This window comes from Seriola lalandi, unplaced genomic scaffold (assembly GCF_002814215.2).
Source record: "Seriola lalandi dorsalis isolate HSWRI2012SDOR001 ecotype SW California unplaced genomic scaffold, Sedor1 jcf7180002054866, whole genome shotgun sequence".
Taxonomy (NCBI): Eukaryota; Metazoa; Chordata; class Actinopteri; order Carangiformes; family Carangidae; genus Seriola; species Seriola lalandi.
The window spans coordinates 447,324-456,719 of NW_019525419.1; the positions used below are offsets into that span (position 1 = coordinate 447,324).

Consider the following 9,396-nt stretch of genomic DNA (forward strand, 5'->3'; position numbering starts at 1 on the left):
TTATGATATCCAGAATGTGAGGCTAACCAGCTGTTGAGTTTGCTCTGACTCACTGTAATGAATGCTAATGTGAATAGTAGCCTGAGGGACCATTTTAAACTCTTGATCTCAGTTCAGCTACAGTATGCGAGCCTTCTGAATTCATAAAACTCTGCAAACACCTGACTGTAGCAATGAATCATTCATATTATCGTGCTATTTTCTATTCTGGGACTAAACATGTTGCGTTTAAATTCACCACCCTCACTTCTCACTTGTACTGAGACATCACCATCTGCAGTGACACACTCCACTGTACTCCCTCTCTTCTCCTCTCTTATCTTCCTCATATGCTGTGTAGGTCTATCATCCTTCTCCCACATTGCCTTACACATCCCTCCTCTCTTCTCACCCATCACCCCCAGCCCTCATCAGCCTCCCCATCTGATATGACTCATTACAACACAAGCCTCCTTCAAAATGTAAACCGTCTTTCTTCTCACCTTTCCGTCTCTCTCTCATTTGCTTCCTTCTCACATTTTTTTTTTTTTTTTTTTTTTAAACTTCTTTCTCTCACAGGCACTTCCCTACTTCCGCTTTCCTCTCTCAGGCCTCTCACTTCCTCCTCGCCCCCTCCCTTTTACTATCCACCATATCAGTCTCATCTTTTCTTCTTTTCCCCAGTCTCACTCCCTTTCTTCTTCCTTTTCTCACTGCTTCTGCCTCCATCTCTCATTTAAATCTGAGTAAGTTTTTGTTTCTGCATGGTTCTGTTAATGCACCCATTCCTTCCAAAGCTTTCTCCAGCAAGACTCCCCCTTCCTGTCCCTGTTTGTTTCAATGGCGCCCATCCATCCATCCATCCATCCATCCATCCATCCATCCAGTCACACTTCTGTTCATCCCTGCCTTGAGTTAACATGACATGGCATCAACAAAAGAATACACCCCAGCGTCAAGACTGACACACACACACACACACACACACACACACACACACACACACACACACACACACACACACACACACAGTCCCCGTTGACTAATCTGCTAGGCTCAAGTCCATCATTAGCTCACTATTAAACAATAGGGAGCAGAAAGAACCAGCTGCAAGCCACAACCAGCTGTGCTATTATTATCTCCCTGCTGAGTGTGTGTGCGTGTGTGTGTGTGCATGCACCAGTTTTTCAGAATACTTACACCTTTGTTTAAGCCTATATTAACTTTACCCAAATTGGGAGCTTTTCATCATTTTCTGGCCTTCCTGCCTCATTTTAAGTGTGTGTGTGTGTGACGAGTGTTTGGAGGCCTATCTCCATAATTAGGGCAGACCAGCCACACATGGGTCTCCCCTGACACTTCCCCTCCAAGATCTAAATATTCATGAGACTCTAAACGCTTTCATGAGCTCTGTAATTATGGCCAGAAAAAAGACAGAGAGAGACAAAGAGAGAACATGGGAGAGAGTGGGAGGCAGAGAAGGAAATGCCCTCACACTTTTCAAACATGGGCTGTCCCATAGTATTAGCAGATTATATCAACACCGTCATGCAGTTCTGTCATCCTAGCCAGAGAGACTAGAGATGATTAGTCATATGACTTGAGAGTTGCTAAATTTGATATGGAGAGTTCACATCAAGCATTATTCAAGGAAACAAGCTAGTGTACAAATTTTGTGAACTTAAATGCTGCTATATGATGGTACGCTGTTTATAGGTGTGTGGATAAATGGACCTGTAGTGCTGCAGTAGCAATTCTCCTCAACAGCTGTGTACAGACGTTTCAACAGCCACAGTCAAAGTCAATAATCAGTTATGGCAGTACTTGACTTAAAAAAAAAAAAACAGATTGCCTCAGTTTATTCCCATTTGGCCTGAAGTATCTGTCAGGTACAGCGGGGCAAAAAAACTAAAATGTACTGAGGCTGACATGAGGAGTCGACCTTAAAGTGACGGATCCAATTTGGCTTGTGCAGGTATGTTCGGTAAAAGCTTTTCCTCGGATGATTTAGTGAGTGATTCGCAAAAAAAACTAAAACACCAAGTCATCATCCAGTCAGACCCAGCTAACTCATCTGGTTTTCATCCTACATCTATATTCAAAACAAAATGACGTGGCCATGATGGGTGCTACTGCTAATGGTCTCAATATGCTTCAAACAAACTAGTTTGTATGACGCGTCGCTCAACTATGTTTAAAAGGCAGAAGTGTTTATAGCTGTTGATGTTTTCTGTGTCCCTGTGTTAATCTATTGTTACATGAGTATTTGCATATCAAAATATCCCTCTCCTTCTTTCAATTTTTTGATGACTCATACTGCATTCAGGGGCTGCCCATCATATACAATGGCACTTGAGCGTTAACTTGTGGGTAGCCAGCAGAGCAGTATCATAGTTACGAAGTGTGTGTTTGGTTTACATCTGCATAAAGACAAGAAAAAAAAGGAGAAACAGCGACTCTGATTCTGTCTTACAAAATTTGCTGACAAGGATCTATAACACGCAATCATTTTCACAGATTTTGTTGCTTTTTGACAGAGCCAGGCGACTGTATATCCATGTTTCCAGTGTTTATGCTATGTTACTTACTTAAAATATAATACTTACTAAATTTTATTGTCATATCATATTTCATTATTATATAATAACTAAGTGTTTTTGGTTGGGTTTCCCACAAGCGTTGCAGCAATGGGTTCATTCCTTTTAAAGCCTGAAGACAAATCTAATATCACATCTAATATTAGTGCGAATATGATGTGTAGTAACCAGGCCTTAGAGTGCTGTCTGGTCTATTTCTGGCTTTATAAGTAAGTATATGGAGAAGCCAGCAAGGATTCTTGTTACACAAAAACACTGAGGGATGATGATATGTGAGAACAATTCTGGGCTTTCAAAGAGTCTGTGGCAGGAAATTCTTTTGTTTCCCCTTTAAAACAGAAAATCATGTAACTTTCATCCAGACACTTCTACTCAAGAGTACATCAGAGTAGTGAATGCACTCGGTTAATTTTAATTCCATCGCATTTTCCTCACCGCTATGTGAAGTTTCTCGCTCTAGCCGAGACGATCACATGCCTGCTTTACATTCCAGGAAGAGCCAATTGATTTTATTCGACTGGAAAAGCCATCAGATAGTCTCAGTGAAGCCAAGAATTCACAGGCAGACCGCAGCACGAGGCAGCTGATTCAGAGCCGATTGTCCCAGCACTGACACATGATGACGCTGCATGATGACACGCACAGTAACGAGAAAAGCAACATTTCAATATTGGGGAAACACACACACAAACACACAGACACTGAATCACCACAAAACGACAAATGAGCAAGAGCAGGGCACCTCAGATTCTTCCACCATTTATATGTAAATGAGAGCACCCCTAACTCCCCTCCATGCAGCCCTCTTTACTATCCTGGAACCAAAAAATACAGCAAACTTGGGATCAGATCAGACAAGACGTGAGATGAGAAGATTGAGAACGACAGGATGCCAAATTATACGTGACAGGACAGGGCACGATGAGGTGAAATGAGCTAAGATGACAGGGTTCACGGGGAGCGGACATTAGCTGGAACTAAGGTCTGTTTGGCACATCACTAATGATTTCATGTTCCCTGTTGTGTCCCTTAGGGCTCCAACTCTGCTGTTGGTTTGTCAGATTGTATTCTCCCCGAGGGGGACTTTGATTCACTACTCACAGCTGCAGTCTTTCCTACACAAATTGACACGTATCAACCAGGATGACAACAAGATGACAAGCAGCATCAGCCTCGCCCCGATAAACTGATGAGCAATCTAAAACACCAGGACAACCACCAGGGAGGTCACAGATAGTGACTGGTTTTTGACAACATGTGTCTGCATTCATGTCACTCAGTGTATTGTCAGGCACCAGGAGGAGATCTGGCCATATTACAGTAAACTGCACTCATTACTTGAGTTTTCCTGTCATTGTGATGGTCTGTGTGAGTCATCAGTGCATCAGCAGGCACAGAAGACTAAACACAAAAGGTGTGTAAACAGACACACAGGCTGCACACTGCACTTAGACACCAAGCAGTCATGGGAAGGAGGAACACAGCGTCTTCATGTTTGTTTCCCTCTGCAGCAGTTGATGTCATTGACTTTAGAGCTCGGCAGTGCTGTTTTCCCTGAGTGACATCTGTGTATTTGTGCATATGTTTGTGTTTCAGAGTGTGTTTGTGCGCTTTTTTGGTGAGCTCAGCAGTCTAACACTGACTTAACAAAAGGCTGCTGAATATAAATCTATTCCCACTTCATCTGCCAGCATCAGATGCATACATTTACATGGCTGACCGAAAGATATACTGATAGACTGTAAGATATACTGGGCACAGCAGTTCAGCTGAACAGGCAAAAACGTGACACCTGTCCACAGGCAAACATACAATTCAACATATATGGAACATTAAGTTTCTAATAATAAATATGCAATGAATTAACAGTTTAAACTAGGGTTTTCTTTTTTCCTATACAGTGGTAACAAATTACATATCTATCTATCTATCTATCTATCCAGAAAACCTACTAGTAAATTATGCGGAAATTATAAAAAAAACATTACAGCAAGTTGAAAAGTTAAGAAGATAACTAATTTGTTTCATGGACATGAATGTCTGAACCAAATTTCATGGAAATCTATTTAGTAGCTGTTTGGATATTTCAGTGCAGACCAAAATGGTGGACAGAACGAACAACTGACTGACTGACTGACATTCTCATCCCTGGAGCCACAGCTTAAGCATGGCTTAAAATGAGAAACATTCACTGTTCCAGCTTCTCAAATGTGAGAATCTGATGCTTGTTGTTTTCTTACATGACAGTAAAATGAATATCTTGAAGATCCATGTCCCTTTCAGCTCTGCAAAGTTGTGATGGGATATATTTCCGTGTTTTCTGTCATTTTACATGCAAAAATGATGAATGTTAATTTACAATGAATCATAAGGATATCTGTGAGTTGCATCCCTCAGATACATGCTGCCAGGCTGATATTTAATGATTTCAAGGTACCAATTTAACACTTTGCTCATGTTTGCCAGGATGTGACTCTCATCATTAGAAACACAGCACTCTATTTTCTGCCTTGATTTAGTCAAATTTGAGGCTTCATGTGTTCACAACTTTGAGCCTGCTTCCTGTAAGAGCCTGCTTCCTGTGGTACTCTGCTGTGGCACATAACAAACACAGTGGGGGAGACGGGTAAATAAAGTAATTACAAATAATGATGGCTGATGGGAAAAGCTCATACTGACTATAAAATGTTGTCCTGTCACCAAAAATTCCCTCGTGCGTCACTAAAGGATGAGCACGGCAACCAGTGACTGAATATAAAGAAGGGGGGCGCGTGTCCACTTCCTCCCACTCCCAAAAATGAAGCCAAAATAAACTGCGTATGAGCGCTGCCATCTTGTCAATCATGACATCACTTCCCCTTTCAAGGCATCAACTAACGAATTAAAAGCAAACGTATCACAAAAGCGAACACATGAACATACCTGAAATGACAGAAGCCATCTTTGGGAAAAATTTCTAAGATGTCTTCTTTGATTTTGCCCACGTCCCATTCCCTAACATGGAGGGGGCGGGGTTTATGACCCATACTGCAGCCATTCCCACTTTTGGGGAACTGTCATGTCGTCCATCTTTATAAACAGTCATTGGCGGTGACGCACTGGGAAGTGAGCAGAATGTCGATGAGCTTGATGTCTGGCAGCAAGCAGGAAATGGATCTAAAATTTGATTAAAAATTATTTTCTGTGACAAAGATGTTGATTAATTGATGCGCAGTAACACTGGGTCAACTCCTTGGCTAGTGTTGCCTTTGTGAATTGCCTGAAAGAGTCTCCCATCTCTGCTTCACTGCATTTAAATTAGTACTCTGACATCACTGGCACCCTTCTGTACAGGGATTACACCAACATGCTTCAGACAGAACTTCCACTATCTCAATTTAAGGGTTTTTACCACTCCATACATAATGCCAGGCAGTATCTGTTCAGTTTAAGCAGCAGTGACAGGGTGTGATAAGACACAGCTAAGTTAAAAACCCTTATCTGGCCTACGAGCTGAATCCCATCTCCCTCTCTGCTCACACTGACTCATAACGCCACTTATTAGTCCCTCTGGAGGGATGAACGGGAGAAGGGGAGATTTTCAAAAAAGGGAGAGAAAAAGCAGGAAGTAAAGACAGTACGAAAACAGATTAGGAGGGAGAAGGAGGAGAGAGAAAAATGCGAAGAATGCGCACTGACACTAAAGAAGGCAGCATTTTCAGTGGAAGACCACAGAGTGTTTTTAATTGCTTCAAGGGTCATTGGAAGTGTATTCACAGTAAGCATTTGAACTACTAATTTCAAGTTAAAGCATATCTGAAAACTGAGATGGAGGGAAAGAAGAACTGACAGAGCAAGGGTGAGGACAGGAGACAAAAAGAGCAGCAGTGAAAAAGCAGTGAAAGACACATGGAAAAGATAGATGCCATGTAAATAAGAGGGAGAGAATGGGACGTGGTGATGTAAGAACAGAGGATGAAAGGGAAGAAAGAAAAAGAGACACAGGTGTTGAGGAGGGGAGATGCTGGTGAGCAGCCTGATCTCCCATAGTGCCAGATAAATGACCCCCTGTCAACATTACAATGCTCCATCCTGTCCCCCTTCTCCATCTCTCTATCCCTCCATCTCTCTCCGCAACGACCGAACGACTGAACGACTGACCGACCGACTGACGCCCCCCCCCCCTTTATTCACGACAGGTCATCCATCAACCAGCAGACTCCACCCACACACTTTTTTGCATTTTACTTGTTAGTAAACCAAATGAAGTGATGCTTCACCTGGCACTTGTGAGGAGGGAGTGCGTACCAAGCTCCTTTTTCCACTGTTCTCTCCATTTATTTTTTTGTTTTCACCCCACTTCTTCATGTCACCTTTCCTCATCCTGTCCATTCCCCAGATCTTTCCCTGTCTTACTCATCCTTACTCATTCCCTGCTCTCTCTTTCCCTTCTCCCCTGCATCTCTATCTACTCCCCTCCCTGCTCATACCATCTGCTCTCCATTTTCCGTGTCCTTGTCACTTTACCCATCTTAGCTGAGTAAATGTCAAGGTGTAGCCACAGAGAGAAGTGATCACTCACAGGCTGTTGTGAGGAAAAGGTGCTGTTACATCACAAAAATGTAATCCAGTTCAGCATTTATATACACCTGCTGGTATATGAGAATAACACCTCCTGTGGCTTTTCTATTACAATCTTAAGTCTTCTACAATGAGCCAGTGTTTATTAGAAAATGATCATTTAAAAAAATAGTAAGTTTCAAACTTACTTTCTGCTGTAGCTGATAGTGTTTTGATAGTGAGTATTTGATAGTGCAGTTGGTTTAACTCAGTTGCCTGGGGGTCAAAACTTGTTTCCAAACTCTATAACAATTACATTGATTAGAAAATTAGTCTGGGAACAATTTTGATCATCACATGTGATACTTTGGGGCTTTTAAGTTATATCCAATTATAAACTGAATATTTTTGCATTTTGGTTAAAACTGTCAGTTGTTATCTGATCTTTCTTCTTTAATTGTGAAATATTAGATAGTTTTGTCTCTTTAATGTCTCCAAATCAAAACAACCTGAGTAAGAAACATCAGTTTTTTGTTGAGATACTCACAACTTATATGCCACCATATACAATCAGTTGAGAAACAGGTTTTGCTTATTCCTAAAATGTTGAATGCATTGTATGACCACACACACACACACACACACACACACACACACACACACACACACACTATTTATGCAATACAGAGATTCAGTCAATCTTTCCATCCTATTACTATGTGATGTTAAATGACAGATATGATGACATCAGTATAACCACAGAAGTAACCATGAGAAAATGCAGACACACACATACACACACTGCACATGAATTCATACACATTCAGGTGTGTGAACACGTTTTCCTGAGGTTTTCTGATGTAAACTGTGGGAACTTTATCAGGTTACCATGACATGGCAAGAGACTGCGAAGAAAAAGTGATTTTGGGAAGAGAAGCCGTGAAATTGAGCTCCATGTGATCAAAGTCAACGGTGTGAAATGTAGTAAAGATACTTTGAGAGGGAAAACACAGGACTCCGCTCGCCTCGCTACAACTACACATCACCCAGTGCTCCAGATCCAGTTCATCCGGTGTAAACAGAGAAACACTCACCGAACAGAAACTCAACTCGCCCCCGAACGACGCTTCTCTCTGAGGGTTTCAGAAGAACCGAGGCCTGTCCTCTTCTCCGCTGATGACAACGTTATTCCAGCGATGTTACATGTGTTTCAACCATTTAGCGACGGGTCCTTTGTTGCACTAAACAGCAGCTCGACAAAACCAGGCAGCCAAGCGCCCGATGCTGAGTGTCCATTTACTCCGCACAACGAACGCTGATTGGTCGCTTCCACCATAACACTGCGTTCTGCTCTGACGCTATTGGCTGATATTTTGATGGTGCGTTCCAGTGCTGCTCGTACGTTCCGAGATACCTATATCCAGAAGGGTACAGGATAACACTACTACCTATCTTATTACAACTACTACAGCTATTATTAATATTACTAGTACTAATAATAGTATAATAACAATGATAATATTCATGACAAAACATGAAAAAAACTCACTTTGCTTCTACCAAAACTTGTAACTTCCTTCAGGGTTTCCATTTTAGCTTCCATTTAAAATTTAAGTTGCTGCATTTAAACTTCTTATCCGTATTCTGCTTCTGTCATGATTCAATTATTTCAAATGTTTCAGTGGGAAATTTTCAGCAGCAGTTACCAGAAAACCTTTCTAATTATGTTCTAGGTGTTGCTGCTATCTTGGCCTGTGCAGTCCTGTGAAAGACATGTTTTTGATCACTGAGAAGCACTTTTCAGATTAGACAATATATACAATAGATAAATATGTCATTGTTATAGTTATGTTATATATATTATTTATCATTATTATAATTCGTACTCTAAATCTTAGCCGTTCTAGTTTGTTTTACCACCGTGTAAGTTATTACCATCGCTCCCGACAGCACTTGAATGCATCGATATCCCCATGCTTTATTTGTCTGATCTTGTGTACATCTCAGATTGTGGTTTCCAGCAGACTTTTCATCACTAAACAATTCAACTGGCTGTTAAGTGAAGGCCAGTTGATGTACATAACCGCAAAATCAATAAACTGATCTGCTGTAAAATCTGAAATTCAGGCTATTTTGTTTAAGTAAAAGAGAGCAGGGCTGATTGATTTGAATCGAGTTGTAATCGGGGCAATGTGTGAGCTGTTTGTGCTGAACAACCCTCATAGCCGCACTACAAAATCAATACAAACTAATGTCTTATGGCCATTTTTTTTTATGTAAG

General features: G+C 41.3%; 1 protein-coding gene across 1 annotated transcript in view; it reads right to left on the bottom strand.

Annotated features, from left to right (window-relative positions):
• The window catches only part of LOC111671123 (SPRY domain-containing SOCS box protein 4-like), a 70,590-nt gene extending 62,209 nt beyond the window's left edge, over positions 1-8,381 (bottom strand). Inside the window, exon 1 of the mRNA XM_023428143.2 lies at positions 8,210-8,381. The gene's annotated coding sequence lies outside the window, so the exon portion shown is untranslated. The remainder of the gene's footprint in view (positions 1-8,209) is intronic.
• Positions 8,382-9,396: the final 1,015 nt, after the last annotated feature.